Raw genomic sequence first — 21,612 nt, 5'->3', positions numbered from 1 at the left:
TGATCGTCAGGGGATATTATGGAAGGTTAAAGTGCTGGCGTAACTTTGACTGGGTCAGGCAGCTTCTCTAGAGAAAAGGAATAGGGTTGAGACACTTCTTCAGACTGAGAATCAGGGGACAAGGAAGCGAGATATATAAAAAACATCTCTGGAGAACATGGGTAGGTGATGTTTCAGGTCGAGACCCTTCCTTAGTATCATTTTCTTAAGTCATAGAAGAAAATTAGGTAATTCAGCCCATTGAGTCTATTCCGCCATTTGATCATGAATGATTTATGTTTCCCTCTCAACCCCATTCTCCTGCCTTCTCCCCGTTACCTTTGACACCCTTACGAATCAAGAAGCTGTCAACCTCCCCTTTAAAATTACCAAATGACTTGGCCACCACCGTTGTCCGTGGCAATGAATTCCACAGATTTACCATCTTAAACTAGATTTAAAATAACTGGCCTGTAATTACTTTGTTCTCCAAGCTTTTGGCACATATCCTGCAGCAATGAAAGATTGCAAAATTTGGTATGAATCTTCTCCAGATGAAATATAGCTGAGCACCCAAAGAAAGTAATGTCAGCAGTTGCTTGCTAATGTTTTGGCTACATTACTTCTTTATTTCACATGTGAAATGGTTGCAACAAAGCAGAGACTGTTACAGCCAGCGTGCAAATTGGGAAATTGAGCTGTCGTTCGGACTTTCCTTGTTATGCTACGTAAATGCATCGTCATCTGATGCTTTCTCAGCTCCAGGCAGCAGCAGCTGCCTGCCCATCTATAGTCATTGCATTGATTCCTATCTAGGTCTATGTAAAAGATAGCTGCAATCGCAGTGAAGAAGTGATCTCTGGTCAGAGGCTGGGCTAAACCAGGGTAGGAACAATTCTCAACACTAAACACTGTACCCTCCTTGCATGTAAAATTGGCCTTGCTTTTGTTGTTTATACCCTGCACAATAACTTCACTATATAGATAACTTTACTATAGATCTATATCTATATCTATATATATATATATATATATCTGTTATTATGTAAGATTTTTTTCCTGAGATGTGGACTTATAATTGCAACATTTCAGAATCTAACGAGCTTATTGGGCAAATGGGCAAAGTTTTAGAATCTGTAATGGATTTGTAACTGCAGAATTATATAATCTAAAATGGGCTCATAAATTCAAAGTTTTATAATCTGAAATGGGTTTATAGTTTCCGAATCTGATATACCAGTGACAATTTCAAAAATTATGTTTGAACCTAGTCAGTTATAATGTTTCCTAAACTGCTCTTAAAACAGTTAGATGGTGAATGCCGATTGTTGTATTTGAGTGTGCGTGAGGCCACTGGGATTACATAAACCAATACTTTAATTGCCATCTGCCTGAAGGATCAGCAGCCTTTGAGTCATCTTGAAGGCCATGAATAGACCCGATGGACCCACCTGGGAAATGCTCTATCCTGGATTTCCTGATCTTTGCCATTATTCAGCAAGAGTTGATATTCTTATGCCTGATGCTGTTTTGGAATTTCTCCCAGTAAGGTGTGAGTGGACATGGATTGAGAGGGACAAAAGGCACAAAGTGCTGGAGTAACTCAGCGGGTCAGGGAGTATCTCTGGAGAACATGGATAGGTGACATTTCAGATCAGGACCCAGAAGGCTGAAGGGCCTGTTTCTGTGCTATATTAATCTATGACCCCTACCATGTCTCCCCACAAACTCCTCCAGTCTCCCTCACTTTCACCTTGCCAAGTCACATGTGACAATAAGTATTCCATTCCACTTTGGTCTTTTGACAGTCTCCTCATTCATACTATTTCCCTCCAACACCTTTGTTCCTTTTTGAAGATCGGTTTATCCTTATGGGCCTGTCTCACTTAGGCGACTTTTTAGGCGACTGCAGGAGACTATGCGGTCGCCACATGGTGCTGCAGGAGACATGTTGGTGGAAGTTAGGGAGCGATTTCTTCAGATTGGCTTTGTTGAAGTCCCCGGCTACGGTGGTAAATGCCTCGGGGTAGGCCATCTGGTGCTTGTTGACTACGGCATGCAGCTCCTCCAGTGCCTGACGGACGTCTGCCTGGGGTGGGATGTAGACCGCCGTCAGGATAATGGAGGTGAATTCCCTCGGTAGGTAGAAGGGACGGCACGTCACCGCCAAGTGTTCCAGGTGCGGAGAGCAGGAGTTGGACAGGACTGCCACATCTGAGCACCACGAAGAGTTGACCATGAGGCAGACGCCCCCTCCTCTCCCTTTCCCAGATGCCTGCGTACGGTCCATACGGTGGACGGAGAAACCTTCAGGCTGGACCGCTGAGTCTGGGGAGCTAGGGGTGAGCCATGTCTCTGTGAAACAGAACACAGAGCATTCCCTCAGCTCCCTTTGATAAAGCAGCCTTGCTCTTAAGTCCTCAGGTGTTCGCGGGTGGTTGCCGGGAAGTCACCCTCATGGTCGTGAGGAGTTCCCGCATTCTGGGAACTAGTCGCGGCCTCATTATGGTCTCCGCAAATTAGCGGCGACCAGAATGAAGTCGCCATGGAGAGTAGCAAGAATTTTCATGTCGTAGGTGGGTCGCTAGGAGGTCCTAGTGGGTTGCCAGGAGGTCAAAGGTTCTCGTAAGTTGTAGCCAGTGCTGACCGGTGAATTTCATTAGCTCATTGGAGAAAAAAAACGTAAGCAGTAGTTTTCAGAACCAAGGTGATGTTAATGTCCTCTAAGCTTCACAGCCATGTATCTCTGGCTTCTTAAAGGTTGTCTCCACTCCTTTTCCCCCCTCTTAAAGGACTTATGTGACCCTTCCCGTACACTGTGCTTTCACCATCTTAATTACAGCGCCAACCTTCCTGTTCATCTGTATCACATTGTGTCTGTATCACATTGGCTTTGCACTGTGTGAATTTCACTCAGGCAGCGCTCCCGCTGCCTGCATAATGGACTGGTGAAGAAAGGTAGGAGGGAGGGAGGGAGGGTGTGCGTGTGGGCATGTGGGCGTGTGTGCGTGCGTGTGTGTGTGTGTTCCACTCTGACAGTCGCCGTTCCAGTCGCCGTTCCAGTTGCCTAAGTGGGACAGGCCCATAACTTAGTCCCAAGAGACAATGAGGCAGGAGTCAGCAATATGAGGCACAAAGTTTTGAAATTATCCTCTGTGTTTCCTCTGCTCACTTAACCTCTTACCTGGAGTGAACATGGAGTTGTTGTTGTTGTTGGTGTTGTTGGTCCTTCGTAGTCCAAGAAGACCATGACTTCAGTGTTTTTGTTTGTGGGTCCGGAAGTGACTGGTGAGACCGACCCAGGCCCGGAAGGCTCGCCCGCATATGGGACACAGTTGTGTGGGTGCTTATTTGTGGTCTCATTCCATATACCCACAATCCACTGAGTGAAAAAGTTACCCCTCAGGGAAAATCTTCCCCTTTCAATAGCCAATAGGTGCAGGTGTAGGCCATTTGACCCTTCGAGCCAGCACCACCATTCAATGTGATCATGTCTGATCATCCACAATCAGTACCCCGTTCCTGCCTTCTCCCCATATCCCCTGACTCCGCTATCTTTAAGAGCCCTATCTAGCTCTGTCTTGAAAGAATCCTCCGCCGCCCTCTGAGGCAGAGAATTCCACAGACTCACAACTTAAATCTATGTCCTTTGGTTCTCATCAACATTAAAACAGTTGCCCCCTTTAGAACTGTGTCTTCCAAGGCTCTTCTGCAGTTTTAATGTTATCGGAGAGGACAGAGAGTGCTGGAGTAGCTCAGCGGGTTAGGCAGCATCTCGTGAGAACATAAATAGGCAACTTTTCTGGTCAGGACCCTTCTTGGGTTCAACTAACCCAGAATGCCAGGTTCACTTACCAAGTATGCTTGCAAAATGACCTTCAAACCCAGGAAAGTCCCAGTAAAAATAAAATGATTATAATATTAAATGTAGAAAGCAAGTATGCAGCAAAAAATATTGATAAAGAGCCAACTTGTTTCATAAAGTGTTTGTGAAATAATTTGCTGGCCATTTATGGAAAGATTATTTGTTATAAAATCTGTTACTGGCTTTGCGGAGAAAAGTATGTATATGTTTGGATTCAGAACAGATTTATAGCACAGTTATGTGATGCAACCCAACGTTAATAGCCTTGAAGCTACCTCAGCAGCTCAGTAGTATTACAGCTGTCATTTAAAGAGGATTTTCTAGGATTTCATTGCAAGAGCAGAAATGTCCCATGGATTCCAGAAATCCTGACTGCCGACAGAGAATACATACACTTCAGAAAATTAATACTTTGGTAAGTCTACTTTTAGAACTTAATCAGTAGGCATTATTTATAATTAATGCAAAGATGGGGACAGATTTACGGTGAGAGGGGAACGATTTAATAGGAACCTGAGGGGCAACTTTATCACACAGAGGGTGGCATGACTCTGTAAGGGTGAGGGGTAACCTTAAAGAGGTGTGTAAAATTAAGTAAGGTGAATGCACAGTCCCATTTGCCTATATTAGGTCCATAGCCCTTTAAGCCATTAATACACACTATATTTTTCCCAGGGAAGATAAATCAAAACCTCGAGGACATAGGGGAAAGATTTCATAAGAATTTTAAGGGCAACTTTTTCCACATGAGCTGGCCGAGGAAGTAATAGTGGCAAGTACTATAACAACATTTATAAGATACTTGGAAAGGTGCATGGATAGGAAAGGTTTAAAGGGATATGGACCAAACACAGGCAAAACAAGACTAGTCTAAATGGAGGTACACAAAAATGCTGGAGAAACTCAGCGGGTGCAGAAATGGGTGACGTTTCGGGCCGAAACCCTTCTTCAGACTAAATGGAGTATCTCTAAGTCCTATCAGAATAGACATGTTGGGTCGAAGGGCCTTTTTGTGCTCCATAGCTGTATGAATCTATGTCATGGGAGTTTTTTTATTTTGAATGAATGAATGAATGAAACTTTATTGTCACATGTACCTACAGTAGGTGCAATGGAATTCTTTGTTTTGTATACGATACACAAGTATGCAACGAGTCGCCACGTATAGTGCGCTGACAAAGTTACCAACGTATTCTTTATAGTCCTGATGGTTCCTCTTCGTTCTCTCACCGCACCCCCCCCCCCCTCCTCCCCCCACCTCACGCCACAACCCACCCCAGCACCATGCTGGGTTAATCTTCATTCTCTCGGCGGCACGTCCTCGACCCACCGCTGGGACTCGCGCTGCCCTGTCTATGACAAACCGCCATGACTAACACGCCAGGTCTATGATTGTTTCCAGTTTACATCTTTCTTCAGATTGCAGGGGTGAGGCATACTTTCCATCGACTGAGAACATTTGTCAACCTCTGCTTTATAAACTAAACATAAGAGCTACACTTGTTCAACAAAAAACAGTTAAGGTGGATTTGAGTGTTACTAGTTCCAGTTCATTAAAAGCAGGGAGATGGTGGTGACTGGATCAACAAGGCTGGGAATATCCTGGCTCATAGCCCAAAGCCATTGTTGTTGGATATATTTTATAGCACCGGCTCACAATATTTAACGGTACAAGTCAAAACAAATTATTCTGACTTTGTAAAGATTATTCATAACGTATTTGGAATTTGCGTGCACTTTAGTTTAAAGATACAGCGTGGAAACACGCCCTTCTGCCACACCGAGTCCGTGACGACCACTGATCACCCCATACACTAACACTATCCTACACACTAGAGACAACTTAAAACCAATTAGCCTACAAACATGTACGTCTTTGGAATGTGGGGGAAACCGGAGCACCTGAAGAAAACCCACACGCTCACAGGGAGAATGTACAAACTCTGTATAAACACCACCTGTAGTCAGGATCAAACCCGGGTCTCGGTGACAAGGAAGGAGGCACAAGATACAAAGTGAGGCAGCAACTGTACCGCTGCGCCACCATGCTGCCACTTTTTAGCATGCAGGGTTGGTGTCCTTCATCTGCGAGAGATGATGGCGCAGCTTTGACCTGGTCCTACTTAGGGAGGGAAAAGTTTCAGATGTCAGAGTGTTACACAGCGCTATCATCTAGTTTTCTTCCCCCAGCTCACCCCACCATAATCAGTCTGAAAAAGGGTCTCAACCCAAAACGTCACCAATCCATGTTCTCCAGAGATGCTGTCTGACCCGCTGAGTTACTCCGGCACTTTCCGTCTTTTTTTTGTGTGTGTGTGTCAGATTTAGTGTTGAATGTTTGCAATTTATGCTCCTGTCCCCTATCGATGGTTATTGGGCGGAAGATGGAGGACTGTTTAATGGTAAACATCAACTTATTCCACAGGGACTACCCTGGCATCTGGACCTTCACCTGCCTTCTGACCTAGACTTCCTACAAAGGTCCAGTGAAACTCTGCAGTAGCTCAGCGGGCACCATCTCCACTTTCGATAAAGCACGTTACAGTCTTGCGGACAAAATGGTGAGTTCAGCATTTTGGTGATGGATCTGCCACTCCAATTTAACTTTTATATCAACCCATCCCTTACTCTTTGTATGCACATCAATATTTTTGTCAGTTTCCTGTGCCTCCCTCCTTATCACAGACCTTTCCTTTCTCCCGCACTGTGCATGAAACCTGCATGAACCTCCTCCCCTCCCCTCAGCCTTCCCCTCCCCCTTCAGCCTTCCCCTCCCCCTTCAGCCTTCCCAGCCTCTGTAATTCCTTAAAACTTGCCTTTTAGTTTAGTTTATTGTCATGTGTACCGAGGTACAGTGAAAAACTTGTGTTACATGCTAACCAGTCAATGGAAAGACTATACAGGTTTACAATCATGCCGTCCACAGTGTACAGATACAGGATAAAGGGAATAGTGTTTAATGCAAGATAACATCCAGAAAAGTCTGATTAAAGATTGTCCGAGATAGATGGTAGCTCAGGACTGCTCTCTAGTTGTTGGTAGGATGGTTCAGTTGCCTGGCAACAGCTGGGAACAAACTGTCTCTCAATCTGGATGTATGTGTTTTCATACTTCTGTACCTCTTGCCTGATGTAGAGGAGGGAGTCCTTGACTCGTCCTTGATTATGCTGGCGGCCTTGCCGAGGCAGAGTGAAGTATAGATGCGTCCACAATCCTCTGTGATTTCTTGTGGTCTTGGACGGAGCTATTCCCAAACCAAGTTGTGATGCGCCCTCTTACTTTAGTTTAACTAACTAACTAACTAACTAACTAACTAACTAACTAACTAACTATCTCTCCCCCTCTCTCCCTCTCCAACATACTCTGTTTGAAACAACATTGTTGTGTATTTTACCACCTTGTGCAGATACATTAAGACCACACCATTCTGGTTGTTGCTCAGCACGTTACTGCTCTTCAGCTACTCGATAGAAAGCATTTCTGCAGAGACTTGCAACGCCTCTAGATGCCAAGAAGCATAAAACAGATATGTTACCAGCAAAAGTGAGTGACAAAAAGGAGGTACGATGTCTTAAAATGTGCTTGTTTATTGTTTGGGGAGCAGGGGTGATTGTGCCTGTTCTTAAATTTACCATTGTCATAGGGGAAGGAATAATGAGGGCTAATAACTACTAAATAGGGATGTGGATGATGCTGATGTGGTGACAGTGAACCGTGGACAAGGCCTAAAGGTAGAGATGGAATGCAGCAGGTGGCAACGCCCATGTTTCAGGAACTTCATGTTATAGCATGCACCCATCGTTGTAACAGAAAATTGGATCTATTGTCAACTAAGTTAGTGCGCAAAGTCTCTTGCCCTGAGTAGGTGAATCGAGGACCAGAGGACATAGGTTTAAAGTGAAGGGGACAAGATTTATTAGGAATCTGAGGGGTAACGTTTTCACACAAAGGGTGGTGGGTGTATGGAACAAGCTGCCAGAGGAGGTAGTTGAGGCAGGGGCTATACCAACATTTAAGAAGCAGTTAGACAGGTACATGGATAGGACAGGTTTGGAAGGACATGGACCAAATGCTGGCAGGTGGGACTAGTGTTGCTGGGACATGTTGGCAGGTGTGGGCAAGTTGGGCCATAGGGCATGTTTCCACACTGTATCACTCTATGAACTATGACTTGTTGTTAGTCATTTTATTCTGTAATCAAGACCTGGTTGGTTAGCTTATTCTTTCGTGTCCATCATCTATGTTTCAAATGTTCGGCCAGGTGGCCAAATGTTCGGCCACAGAGGCCAGCCTTCTCGATTGTCACAGCTAGATCTTCCAGGCAGCGTTGTTCCCCAAGAAGTGGGCATCTTGGTAGGTGTGGCATGGATTGTACAGATATTCCACATTCGCATTCTGTGTCTGCCGCATCTGCATAGCCCCATTGCTCATATTGGTCTTGCATCGATCGGCCCATACGTGTACGAAGCCTGTGGAGGGACTTCCAGGTTTTCCAGTCACACCTGTTCCTTGGTTGGGATTGGCATCTTTATGTTTCTTTTCCCACAAGGCTAGTCTGGTTGTGAATAAGACCACCAGGGGCGCTGGGGAGATGGCAGCCTTGCCGGCAGTCTGTTCGTTTTTTCTTCCTTTTTGTTATTTTTAGTTTGTTAAAAGTTTTAGTTTTAATGTTCTTGGCATATTTTATGTGGGGGGAGGGGGGAGGGGACGGGGGAAACTTTTTTTCAAGTTCATACCTTCCCGGAGATGTGATCAATTTTCAGATCACATTCTCCGGGCTCTGCGGCCGACCAGCGCTGGAGCTGGAAGCTGCCTCGGACTGTCGTGAGCCCCACCGGGGGGCGCGGACTTAACATTGGAGCGGATCCCTTGCCTGGGATCACTCCCACCGCAACCACCGTGGACTTACCATCAAGGGCTCGCAGTCTCGGGAGAGGCTAGTCGGGAGCTCCAACGTCGCGGAAGGCTCGACCAGCCCCGACGCGAGGTTCGATCGCCCGGCGCGGGGGAGCTGACATCCCCCCCGTTGCAGGAGATGAACGCCTCGACGCGGAGGGCCTGAACGCCGCCAGCTGCGGGAGCCAAGATTGTCCCGTCAACGGAGGGCTCGAAGCCCCCGACCGAGGAAGAACAAAAGGAAGGACTTGAACTTTATTTCGCCTTCCATCACAGTGAGGAATGTGTAGGAGTCACTGTGGTGGATGTTCATGTTAAAATGTGTTTTTGACTGATTCGTTACTTTTAATTGTATGACTGACCTGGCCAATGAAATTCCTCGCATGTTGCAAAACATACTTGGCGAATAAAGTGTGATTCTGATTCTGGTTGCTTGAGGATACTGTGACAGTGGCTGGACTGTGTGAAGGAAGCTCTTCCTTGACTTCAGCCATTTTGGGGCTGGGTGATGAGGGTGACAGGAATGGCGGGTGTCCCCATCTTGTCTACTACATTCAGTTCTACCGGCAACTGATCTACGGATTCCTGGTGGATCAGTACCGGCCAAGACATGCAGGTTATCCACATCCGTGGGTTTTAGACAGCCAGTGATGCATCTGCAGCAGCCATTAAGGGCGGCATCAACTTTCTTCGCATGAGATGATCTCTCCCAAACAGGACAAGCATACTCTGCAGCAGAGTAGCGCAGCGCAAGAGCAGTTGACACCAGTGTGGATGCATTGGTACCCCACGATTAAGTATTAAGTATTAGCTAAATAAGAATTTTTGTAACTTCCACTCTGTAATCAAATCCTAGTTTTATTACTAATCAAGTTTCTGTGTAATCTTGTCAGCTGAGAATGTAAGCTGTACCAAAGTCATGCTCAGGAGATCAGCCTGGACTGGTCTCCTGGTGTGCACCAGTTTTAATAAATCGTCCGTTACTTCGAACACCATCTCCACGTGGCCTTTCCATTTGCTCCTACAACCATCAAGGAAGATTTATCATGAACTACATATACCATTAGTTGCTGTTTATATTTAAAGTCCATTAATGAAAATTCAATCCTGTCGAATACACCTTGAACCGCCTTTTCACAAATCTGGCAGCAAGTCGGAGAAAACATCGATCCTTTAATCTTTCCAGATAATACGTTGGATCCTAATAGCTCCATCTTTAACTCTCATCAGGAGAATGGACAAAAGGAATTTAGTTTGCCATAATGTTTAGAAATTCCAACAGAATTTTCTGCGATAGCATGGAAACATAGAAGATAGAACAGGAAAGCTCAAGCACAGGCTCTGCGGCCCATAATGAACATGCTGCCAAGACCATCTCTTATCTACCTGCACATAATCCACATCCATTCCCGGCATATCCATGTGCGTATCCAAAAGCTTCTTAAAATGCCACTATTGTTTCTGCCTCAACCACTCACAACCCTCTGTATAGCCTGCACAAAACCTGTCAAACATCACCAGGATATAGATCAAACTCCATTCCTGTTATTAAGCCTGAATTCCTCCATCAATCACTTTGAATCCATGCTGCAGTTTATTTGATATCTCTGATAGAGGGATTGGAGCATATCTATTTACCGTCTCTTGGTCTCTCATAATTTTATACAAGCTAATTTAGTATTCCCTAAGCCTCCTCTGTTCCAAAGAAACAACACCAATCTATCCAAATATTTCCTGTTCTGGCAACAACCTTGATCTGGACCCTCTCCAAGTCAATCACATCTTTCTTGTGATGTGCAGACCAGAACTGCAGGCAGCACTCATGATGTAGCTTGAGTAGTATTGTACAGAGTCGCAGCATAGCCAACTTATCTTATAGTCTTTTGCCTTTCATCAGAAAGGAAAGCATTTCACAGACCTTCCTAACCTCATTGACCTGTCCTACCTTCTTTAAACATCTACAGATGTACACTCAAGTACACAGAATACTCGATATTTGAATATCGAGTGCACTTACCGTACATTCCGTTACATTGCTGCATTTACCCCAAATGCTGCTTTAGGTTAAATTCCATCTGTCATTTTTCTGCTGAACAGAACAGACTATCTCTATCTTTCTGGATTTCAAACGTCACCTCTTTGTCCCAACCTCAACCATTGGGTCAAATTGTGTTTTATCAACATATGTCTTTTGCATGTCCTCTAGATTTCCAGTTTAACTTGTTAGTATGATTGAATAGAAACATAGAAAATAGGTGAAGGAGTAGGCCATTCGGCCCTTCGAGCCTGCACCGCCATTCAATATGATCATGGCTGATCATCCAACTCAGTATCCTGTACCTGCCTTCTCTCCATACCCCCTGATCCCTTTAGCCACAAGGGACACATCTACCTCCCTCTTAAATATAGCCAATGAACTGGCCTCAACTACCTTCTGTGGCAGAGAATTTCACAGATTCACCACTCTGTGTGAAAAATGTTTTCCTCATCACGGTCCTAAAAGATTTCACCCTTATCTGCCCACAGTCCGTCTCTACTCCTTTTTTATTTTATTTTATTTTAAGTCCTGTAAAAAAATGTTAGTGGAGGTCTTCTATGTGGGGGGGTGGGGGTGGGGAAGGGGGAAACTTTATTTCTTAGTCCCCTACCTGGTCGGAGAGGCAGCATTCCTCCAAGCTGCTTCTTCACTCCGTCCTCGCGGCCTACCATCGAGAATGGAGCGGCGTTTCCTGTCGGGACCGGCTGGGACTACAGCTTCGGTGGCGGTGGTGCAGCGCTGGGATACCAACAGGGAGCGGGCGATGCCTTACCGGGTCGCCGTGCGGTAAGCTCCGGAACGCTGTGGCTGTCGATCCCAACATCGCGGAGCTGGGGCTGCGGGCGTCCGGCCGCAGGCGGCGCTGGATTTGGAGCGCCGCAGAGCCAGGGTTCGAGTTTGCCGGAGTCGGAGCTACAACCAGCGCGACCTGAGGACTACGAGTGCCCCGGTCCCCAGGGAGGAGGCAGCCGCTCCAGACTTCTCCAAGCCGCTGAGGAATGTTTCACCCGACGCCGAAGTTCCATCCTCACGGCAAGAGGGCTCTGAAAATCATCGGACTGGCTGCAAGGCCACAAATGGGCCCCGACCTCGGGTGTCTCACAGAGGAAGAGGACTTAACTTTCTGGTGCCTTTCCCCACAGTGGAAAGTTTTGATTCTGCGGGGGACGTTTGTGTTGAACTCTAAAATGTGTTGTGTCCATTTTATTCATTTTTTTTTTTAACCTTTTTCTATGGTTTGTAATGGAACTTATTATTTAATTTATGTAAAGCACTTTGCTGTTATGTTGTCTGTTTATGATGTCTTGTTTATTCTTCTGTACAGCACTTTGGTCAACATTGGTTGTTTTAAAGTGCTTAACAAATAAAGTTGGATTGGATTGGATTATCCTTAAACTGTGACCCCTTGTTCTGGACCTCCCCAACATCGGGAACAATCTTCCTGCATCTAGCCTGTCCAACCCCTTAAGAATTTTGTAAGTTTCTATAAGATCCCCCCCCAAACTTTTACATTCTAGCGAGTACAAGCCGAGTCTATCCAGTCTTTCTTCATATGAAAGTCCTGCCATCCCAGGAATCAGTCTGGTGAACCTTCTCTGTACTCCCTCTATGGAATGAATAAGTTTATTGGCCAAGTATTCACATACAAGGTATTTGCCTTGGTGCGCCGCCCGCAAGTGACAACATGACATACAGTGACAGTTAGGAATGACACATAAAACATTAAACATTAATAATAAAACATTATCGATTAAACATGTGAATTAAATAAAATACCAGAGCAAAAGGAGTCTACAGTTTTTTGGTTATTGAGTAATAGTAATAATAATACACTTTATTGTCATTGTAAATACATACAACGAAATTTCAGGCGCACTGCCTGAGCGGAGCTCCAACGCATCAGATAAATAGAGCTTCTACTCGTGGATAAAAGCTGTTTTTTTGTCTGGCTGTGGCAGCTTTAACAGTCCGGAGTCCCCTTCCAGAGGGAAGTGATACAAAAAGTTTGTGGCCAGGGTGAGAGGGGTCAGAGATGCTTTTACCCACTCGCTTCCTGGCCCTTGCAGTGTGCAGTTCGTCATTGGGGGGTGGGGGGGGGGGGGGGGGGGGGAAGGTTGCTGCCAATAACCTTCTCAGCTGATCGGACAATTCGCTGCAGCCTCCAGATGTCGTGCTTGGTCAATGGTCATTTAAGGTCCTTGCAGATGATGGTTCCCAGGAACTTAAAAGACCACAGATGTGACTGTAGTGTTGTTGATGGTGAGTGGGGTGAAGGGAGGGGGAGCTCTCCTAAAGTCTACAGCCAATTCCACTGTCTTAAGAGCATTGAGCTCCAGGTTATTATAACAAGCAAAGGGAGCATGTGCTGTGGTTTGTGGAACATCACTGGTTTACAGTCTTAAAAACACCCATCAATCATTATCTTTGCATGCTGCCATTGATCCCATTTTGGACCCAGTATCCATGAGCTTCATAAGTCATAGTAAAATTAGGGCATTCAGCCCATCAAGTCTACTCCGCCATTCAATTATATGCCAGAGATACGGGTCCGACCCCGACCTCAGGTGCTGCCTGTGTGGAGTTTGCATGTTCTACCTGTGACCATGTCGGTTCACACTGGGTTCTCCGGTTTCCTCCCACATCCCAAAGACATGTGGGTTTGTAACTTAATTGACCTCTGTAAATTGGTCCTTGTGTGAAGGGGTAGATGAGAAAGTGGGATAACTTAGAGCTAGTTTGAACGGGAGACTCGGTGGGGTGAAGGACTTGTTTCCCAAGCTGCATCTCTGAACTAAACTTTAATTGGGGATCACTTTTAAACCAGCAGGTGGTTACACTGAAATGGCCAACATCGATACTGAGGAAGAAATCCAAATTGACAAGATATGAAGAATGTGTTGCTCACAGAACAAGATCAGAAAGACGGGTCCGCTTTCGAGAATCAGATGAGATAATTTTTCACAGTAGGTTTAATTTATATTTTAAATTATTTAATATTTTACAAAAAGTGAAGTGAATGTATTAATGCACAAGTGAATTGTGCATAACTGCAACTGTAATGAAAGGATGAAGCTGAAAGAGGTGGTGAAGCCACATGTGGAGTATTGTGTTCAGTTTTGGTCACACTGCTATCAGAAGGGTGTTACTAAGATGAAAAGGGTGCAGATACGATTTATGTTGCCAGGACACGAGGGCCTGAGCAACAAGGATAGTTTGGGAAAGCTAGGACTTTATTCCTTGGAGCACAAGGGGTGATCTTATTGAAGTATATAATTTTGAGGGGAATAGATAGGGTAGTTGCACAGAATCTTTACCCAGTCTTTTATGGGAAATCAAGAATCAGGGGACATAGGTTTAGACAATAGACAATAGGTGCAGGAGTAGGCCATTCAGCCCTTCGAGCCAGCAGCACCATTCAATATGATCATGGCTGATCATCCCCAATCAGTACACCGTTCCTGCCTTCTCCCCATATCCCCTGAATCTGCTATTTTCAAGAGCCCTATCTAGCTCTCTTGAAAGCATCCAGAGAACCTGCCTCCACCTGGAGGCAGAGAATTCCACAGACTCAACACTCTCTGTGAGAAAAAGTGTTTCTTCGTCTCCGTTCTAAATGGCTCACTCCTTATTCTTAAACCGTGGCCCCTGGTTCTGAACTCCCCCAACATCGGGAACATGTTTCCTGCCTCTAGCATGTCCAAACCCTTAACAATGTTATGTGTTTCAATGAGATACCCTCTCATCCTTCTAAACTCCAGAATGTACAAGCCCAGCTGCTCCATTCTCTCAGCATATGACAGTCCCGCCATCCCGGGAATTAACCTTGTAAACCTACGCTGCACTCCCTCAATTGCAAAATGTCCTTCCTCAAATTAGGGGACCAAAACTGCACACAATACTCCAGGTGTGGTCTCACTAGGGCTCTGTACAACTGCAGAAGGACCTCTTTGCTCCTATATTCGATTCCTCTTGTTATAAAGGCCAACATGCCATTCACTTTCTTCACTGCCTGCTGTACCTGCATGCTTACTTTCATAGACTGATGTACAAGGACCCCCAGATCCCGTTGTACTTCCCCTTTTCCCAACTTGACGCCATTTAGATAGTAATCTGCCTTTCTGTTTTTGCTACCAAAGTGGATAACCTCACATTTATCCGCATTAAACTTCATCTGCCATGCATCTGCCCACTCCCCCAACCTGTCCAAGTCACCCCGCATTCTCATAGCATCCTCCTCACAGTTCACACTGCCACCCAGCTTTGTGTCATCTGCAAATTTGCTAATGTTACTTTGAATCCCTTCATCCAAATCATTGACATATATTGTAAATAGCTGTGGTCCCAGCACCGAGCCTTGCAGTTCCCACTAGTCACTGCCTGCCATTCTGAAAGGGACATATTAATCCCTACTCTTTGTTTCCTGTCTGCCAGCCACTTCTCTATCCATGTCAGCACTCTACCCCCAATACCATGTGCCCTAATTTTGCCCACTAATCACCTATGTGGGATCTTATCAAATGCTTTCTGAAAGTCCAGGTACACTACATCCACTAGCTCTCCCTTGTCCATTTTCCTAGTTACATCTTCAAAAAATTCCAGAAGATTAGTCAAGCATGATTTCCCCTTCGTAAATCCATGCTGACTTGGACCGATCCTGTTACTGCTATCCAAATGTTCGGCTATTTCATCTTTTATAATTGACTCCAGCATCTTCCCCACCACCGATGTCAGGTTTAAGGTGAAGGGAGAAAGATTTAATAGAAACCCGAGGGGGGACTTTCTCACGCAGAGGGTGGCAGGTTTATGGAAGGAGGTGGTTGAGGCAGGTACCATAACAACATTTAAAAGACACTTGGACAGGCACGAATTGAAAAGGTTGAGAGAGATCTGGGAAAAACACAGGCAGGTGGGACTAGATTAGATGGAGTATCTTGGTCGGCATGGAAGAGTTGGATTGAAGGGCCTGTTTCTGTGCTGTATAACTCTGACACGCTAACACTACCTTTTTGTACACAAAGTTGTTTACCTCCAATAATTTTCAGTCTCATGAGTTATTAGTCTGCTTCAAAATAGATTGTTGCCAGAGGGTATTGTTTCCAATTCAACTCGTATTATAAGCACTTTCTGCATCTTTAATATTCAAACTAGACTATGTTCACACGTGAGGGCTGGTCCCCCAACGCAATATTCCACCTCTCCACCAATTCCAATATTGGTGGCCAGTGGGGGGGGGGGGGGGGGTTGTGGAGCGCTAGTATGGGTGTTGTGAACCGAAGGGACAGGTTTCCAGTGGGCTAGTATGGACATTGTGGGCCAAATAGATTCTTAGGCAGGCAGCTCAGTCACTCAGGCCTGGTGGGCAGGCAGCTCAGTCACTCAGGCCTGGTGGGCAGGCAGCTCAGTCACTCGGGCCTGGCAGCTCAGTCACTCAGGCCTGGTGGGCTGGCAGCTCAGTCACTCAGGCCTGGTGGGCTGGCAGCTCAGAAACTGCCAGAAATTCTGCCCAAAACAGGAGAGAGACTGTGAGAGAGATGGGGGAAGAGGCTTGAGAATCAATTTTAGACATTTTTCATAATTTTCTGCAGATCACAGCAATGAAGGAGGAAAGTCTATCCTGTCCTGGATCTCACGGGGAGCCAATGAAGGGAGAAAAATACTTGCAGGGGGAATACTTACTGATGGGATGAAGGGACTCCTCCTGGGCTAGTACGGGCCTGATGAGCTGAAGGGGCATAAAAAAATAAAAAAATCTGATTGAAATCTCAGTGAAAGGCACTTTTTCGGGACTTTTCCTGGCCTGGCATTGTTTTTTTGGGCCAAAATGCTCCTCCTGGGCTAATACGGGCATTTTGGGCAAAAGGGACTGGTTTCTCGGCTAATAGGGGCCTTGTGGGCTGAAATTAGTGGTTTCAGGCAGGCCAAACTACTCATTTCATTTCCATTTCAATTTCAAACACGGGGCAGGCCAAACAACTCATTTCATTTCCATTTCCATTTCCATCTCCATTTCAATTTCAAGCACAGGGCAGGCCAAACAACTAATTTCATTTTCTTTTCATTTCATTTCCATTTCCACTGCAGTTTCAAGCACAGGGCAGGCCAAACAGCTCATTGTATTTTCATTTTATTTCCATTTCTACTGCCGTTGCAAGCACAGGGCAGGGCAAACAGCTCATTGCATTTTCATTTCATTTCCATTTCCATTGCAGTTTCAAGCACAGGGCAGGCCAAACAGCTCATTACTTTTTCATTAAGGGCTAATAAATCATTTATTGCAAGTACATTGCAGACTCACAGTTCAGTTGATTTAGAATCAGAATTTATTCGCCAAGTATGTTTTGCAACAAACGAGGAATTTCACTGGCCAGGTCAGTCACACAATTAAAAGCAACAGACTCAAAAACACATTTTAACATGAACATCCACCACAGTGACTCCTACACATTCCTCGCTGTGATGGAAGGCGAAATAAAGTTCAAGGCCTACCTTTTGTTCTTCCTCGGTCGGGGGCCTCGAGCCCTCCGTTGGCAGGACGGTCTTGACTCCTGTAGCCAGCGGCGTTCGGGCCCTCCGTGTCGAGGCGTTCAGCTCCTGCATCGGGGGATGTCAGCTCTCCCACGCCGGGCGATCGAACCTCGCGTCGGGGCTGGTCGAACCTTCTGCGGGGTTGGAGCTCCCGACGGCCTCTCCCGATACTGCGAGCCCTTGATGGTAAGTCCGCAGGCCGTGGTGGGAGCGATCCCAGGCAAGGGATCCGCTCCGATGTTAAGTGCACGCCCCGCGGTGAGGCTCACGACGGTCCGAGGCGGCTCCCAGCTCCAGCGATGGTGGGCTGCAGATCCCGGAGAATGCAATGTGAAAATCTATCACATCTCCGGGAAGGTAAGAACTTGAAAAAAAGTTTCCCCCGATTACCCCCCCCCCCCAACATAAAACAAACCGAAGTACATTAAAACAAACTCTTAATAAAAATAACAAAAAGATGAAAAAACGAAAAGACTGCCGGCAGGGCTGGCCATCTCCCCAGCGCCCCTGATTCACAGCTTAGAATCACAGTTGTGGCCTCTCCCTCGCGATCTTCCAGAGTGACTGACTCACGTCCAGGCATCCGGGGTTTTATAGTCCTGCCCCCTCCCCCGGAATGGGCGTTACCTTCATCATGGTCATTGACAGGCGAAAAGACCAATCAGCTGATCTCAAGAATATTTTTTCAAACGCTCATAACTTTTTTAGTTTTCCATCGATCGGAAAAATCCTTGGGGCTGCCTCAGCGGAGGAGGACGTTGAATAAGATGGCCAAAAATCATAGTGATATAGGGTAGCGTTTTTTCTAAAATCAATATACAACGCTGACAGGAAGTGGTCAAGATGAGACTTTTAGTTATATTAATATGTCTTGAGCAGCTTTAGTTTCTTTGTCAAAATTTGCATGATACATAATATATTGAATATACCAAATTTAAAGTAAAACACGGAATTTGCAAGAAATTGTACACTGTACATTCACAATCTTTCTTTCAAATGTTGGTTGGTATCAACTGTCAACAACATTCGCTTGTATTTCAAGTTTATTTTGGATCAGTGCATTTAAGGTGATAGAATTGGCTATATGCACAGACAATAATAGAAATTTATAAAATATAAAATTGTACCACTACATTGACTTTAAGAATGGCAAGCCATTTTTGAAAGAGGTAACACGGTAAGAGGCAGAATTTGGCCAATCGCCCCATCGAGTCCAGTCCGTCATCCGAACTTGGTTGTTCTATTTTTCCCACTCAACCCCATTTTCCAGCCTTCTCCCCATAACCTTTGACTCCCTTGCTAATCAAGAACTTATCTACGTTCACTTTAAAAATACCCAATGATATGGTCTCCACCGCTGTCTGTGGCAAAGAATTCCACAGATTCTCCACACAGTGAAGTTCAAGATACTTGTTAAAATATGAAGCAACCCACCACACAATTCAATTAATGGCGCTGTGGTAGAGCTGCTGCCTTACAGCATCAGAGATCCACGTTCAATGCAGAACAGGAATGCCGTTTATACAGTTTGGACATTCTCCCTGCGACCGCATGGGTTTTTTTTCCAGGTGCTCTGGTTTCCTCCCACATTCCAAAAACATGCAAGTTAGTAGGTAAATTGCCCTCTGAATTTACCCCCCTGGTGTGTAGGACATAGAACTAGTGTGAACAGGTGATCTTTGGTCAGCATAGACTCGGTGGGACGAAGGTCCCGTTTTCACGCTGCATCTCTAAAACTAAAAATAAAGTAGAAATATAATATCCTGCTGATTATTGATTTTTATTTGGCGTTCGTTACTCCTTGGGACTGTTGTGCTCCATGCTAATCTATTTTGTGTTCTCAGGGGTAGTATCATTCTTTACTTAGTCAGTTTATTTCCGAGGTCTGGCTTTTTGCTTTCTCCTCTTTTCAAAGCCCTCTGGTGCTGCCACTTCAGACGTGCAAATCTGTCTTCCTAGTGCTTGTTCAATCCAATTCTATGTGCAATTAATGTTTGGCCTTCACTGCGCTTGTGGCTCTACCTACCATTTTGAAAAAAACTTTCATTCATTATAGCAATCAGTCCAGATGGCCAAGAATCAGCATCTATCCAAGTTGTAATCTCACAGTCCCTGCACTAAACTCAGTGTCATTATACATGCAAAATAAACTGCTGAGCATAGATTTTGCTTGTTCTGGCTTGGCTAAAGTAGCAGCTTTATGCTGCAAGTAATATTAACTGCTTAATTTTTATAAAGCTGGACTTTTTTTTTTTAAGCATTTTCTTCCTGACTCTCCATTATTTTTTTTTTAATATCAAGAGTCCAGGGTGCATTATTGCCATCTGTCCCAAAACAGGACAATAAAATTCTTACTTGCAGCAGCACAACCGATATATAAACATAGTAGTCTATAGACCTTAGACATATAGTGCGGTCACAGGCCCTTCACCCCACCGATTCCGCGCTGACCAGCGATCACCCCGTATAATAACACTATCCTACACACTAGGGACAATTTACAATTTTTTTACTAAAGCCAATTAACCTACAAACCTGTACGTCATTGGAGTGTGGGAGAAAAACAGAGCACCTGAAGAAAACCCACGCCGTCACAGAGAGAACGTACGAACTCCACACAGACAGCACCCGTAGATAGTATCAAATGGTGGTCACGGTGGCGCAGCGGTAGAGTTGCTGCCTTACAGCAAATGCAGCGTCAGAGACCTGGGTTCGATCCCGACTATGGGTGCTGTTTGTACGGAGTTAGTACATTCTCCCCGTGACCAGCGTGGGTTTTCTCCGAGATCTTCGGTTTCCTCCCACACTCCAAAGATGTACAGGTTTGTAGATTAATTGGTTTTGTAAATGTCCCTAGTGGGTGTAGGAAAAAAATTGTCCCTAGTGGGTGTAGGATAGTGTTAATGTGTGGGGATCGCTGGTCGGCACGTACCCGGTGGGCCGAAGGGCCTGTTTCCGCGATGTATCTCTAAACTAAACTAAATCTGGGTCTCTGGCAATGCAAGGCAGCAAGTCGACCACTGCACCACTGTGCTGACCCTGTAAACATCATAATCAAAAACAAAAAACGATCAGTATATAATACATATCAAATACAGACAACATTCTGGTAAACCTTCTCTTCACCCTCTCCAAAGCCTCCACATCTTTCCTTTAATGGGCGACCACAACTGCATGCAATACTCCTAATAATTTCACTTTATCTGAATCAGTCTTCCTGCTCGACATTGGCCACCATCAATTGGATTGTATGAAGTTTCCACAATGGGCATTCTGAACATCAGTTGCATATGCAGTTGTAACTTTCTCTAACTTGAATCATACTGTAATTGTATTAAACTATTCAACGTTACTTCTCCCTGCCTTTTCTTTAAGCAGCGACCGAATATGGCTCCCCATTGCCGACGATGTTTTGGAAATTATTGTTTGTCATTTCGCTGAGTCTGGTGATCATATTGCTCCATTATAACGAGAGAGCGTCAAACATGTGTGAACAACTTCATTCAAAACTCATCAGTTATTACCTGGAAATGAAGCACAAAACTTTCAACTGGTTGAATCGGAGTAGATGACATTAGGACATCCACAGATGCCAGCAGCTTCAGACAATCTCAATTTAGCAAAAAACACTCAAGCAAATGTGAAAACCTTTTGCCTTAAACTTTATTAAATGGAAAGTCGTTGAAGAAATGAACTGAAAGAGGAAAGAGCTGTGAGAGTTTACCTATCAACTGAAATTTATAGAACTATTGTCATAATATTTTGTTATCAATCATTTTATAACTCAAATGATGAATTATTTCACACTGATGTTTCTATATAATGCAACTCGCATGAAAGAATCAACTCAAAGTCTAGCATGCCATGAGATAAATACAAAATGCTGAAGTAACTCAGCGGGTCAGGCAGCATCTCTGGAGAAAACGAGTGGGTGACGTTTCAAGTTGAGACCCTTCTTCAGACTGAGGATCCTTCTTCCATCTCAGTCTGAAGTAGGGTTTTGACCTGAAACATTACCTATTCCTTTTCCCCAGAGATGCTACCCGACTCGCAGGCATTTTGTGTCTATCTTCGGTGTAAACCAGCATCTGTATTTGCTTCCTATAACATGCCATGGTTTGAGTTGGATTGGTATGAAATAGTCTTCGCACTTTCATTCAGTACTTATGCAGAGTCCCCTATCCCATTCTAAATTAATCTTTTATAGCTACAAATCTAAAAATTATTTATATTGCCTTTTAAGAAATAGAAAGGTGTCTGCAGTTCCCCATATTGACCATGGGACTTTCTATCTATCTTAAGTATTTAG

The 21,612-nt window shown here is 44.9% G+C and overlaps 1 long non-coding RNA gene across 1 annotated transcript; it reads left to right on the top strand.

Moving 5' to 3' along the window:
- The first annotated feature begins 4,176 nt into the window (after positions 1-4,176).
- On the top strand, positions 4,177-21,246 carry LOC116977329. The gene is made up of 5 exons (XR_004413184.1): positions 4,177-4,259; positions 6,270-6,405; positions 7,251-7,405; positions 13,603-13,741; positions 20,679-21,246. It is a non-coding gene; the product is annotated as an uncharacterized LOC116977329 (long non-coding RNA).
- The last annotated feature ends 366 nt before the right edge of the window (positions 21,247-21,612 follow it).

This window comes from Amblyraja radiata, chromosome 9 (assembly GCF_010909765.2).
Source record: "Amblyraja radiata isolate CabotCenter1 chromosome 9, sAmbRad1.1.pri, whole genome shotgun sequence".
Classification (NCBI taxonomy): Eukaryota; Metazoa; Chordata; class Chondrichthyes; order Rajiformes; family Rajidae; genus Amblyraja; species Amblyraja radiata.
Note: the sequence above shows the minus strand (reverse complement) of the source record. Positions and strands in the feature narration are given on the sequence as shown.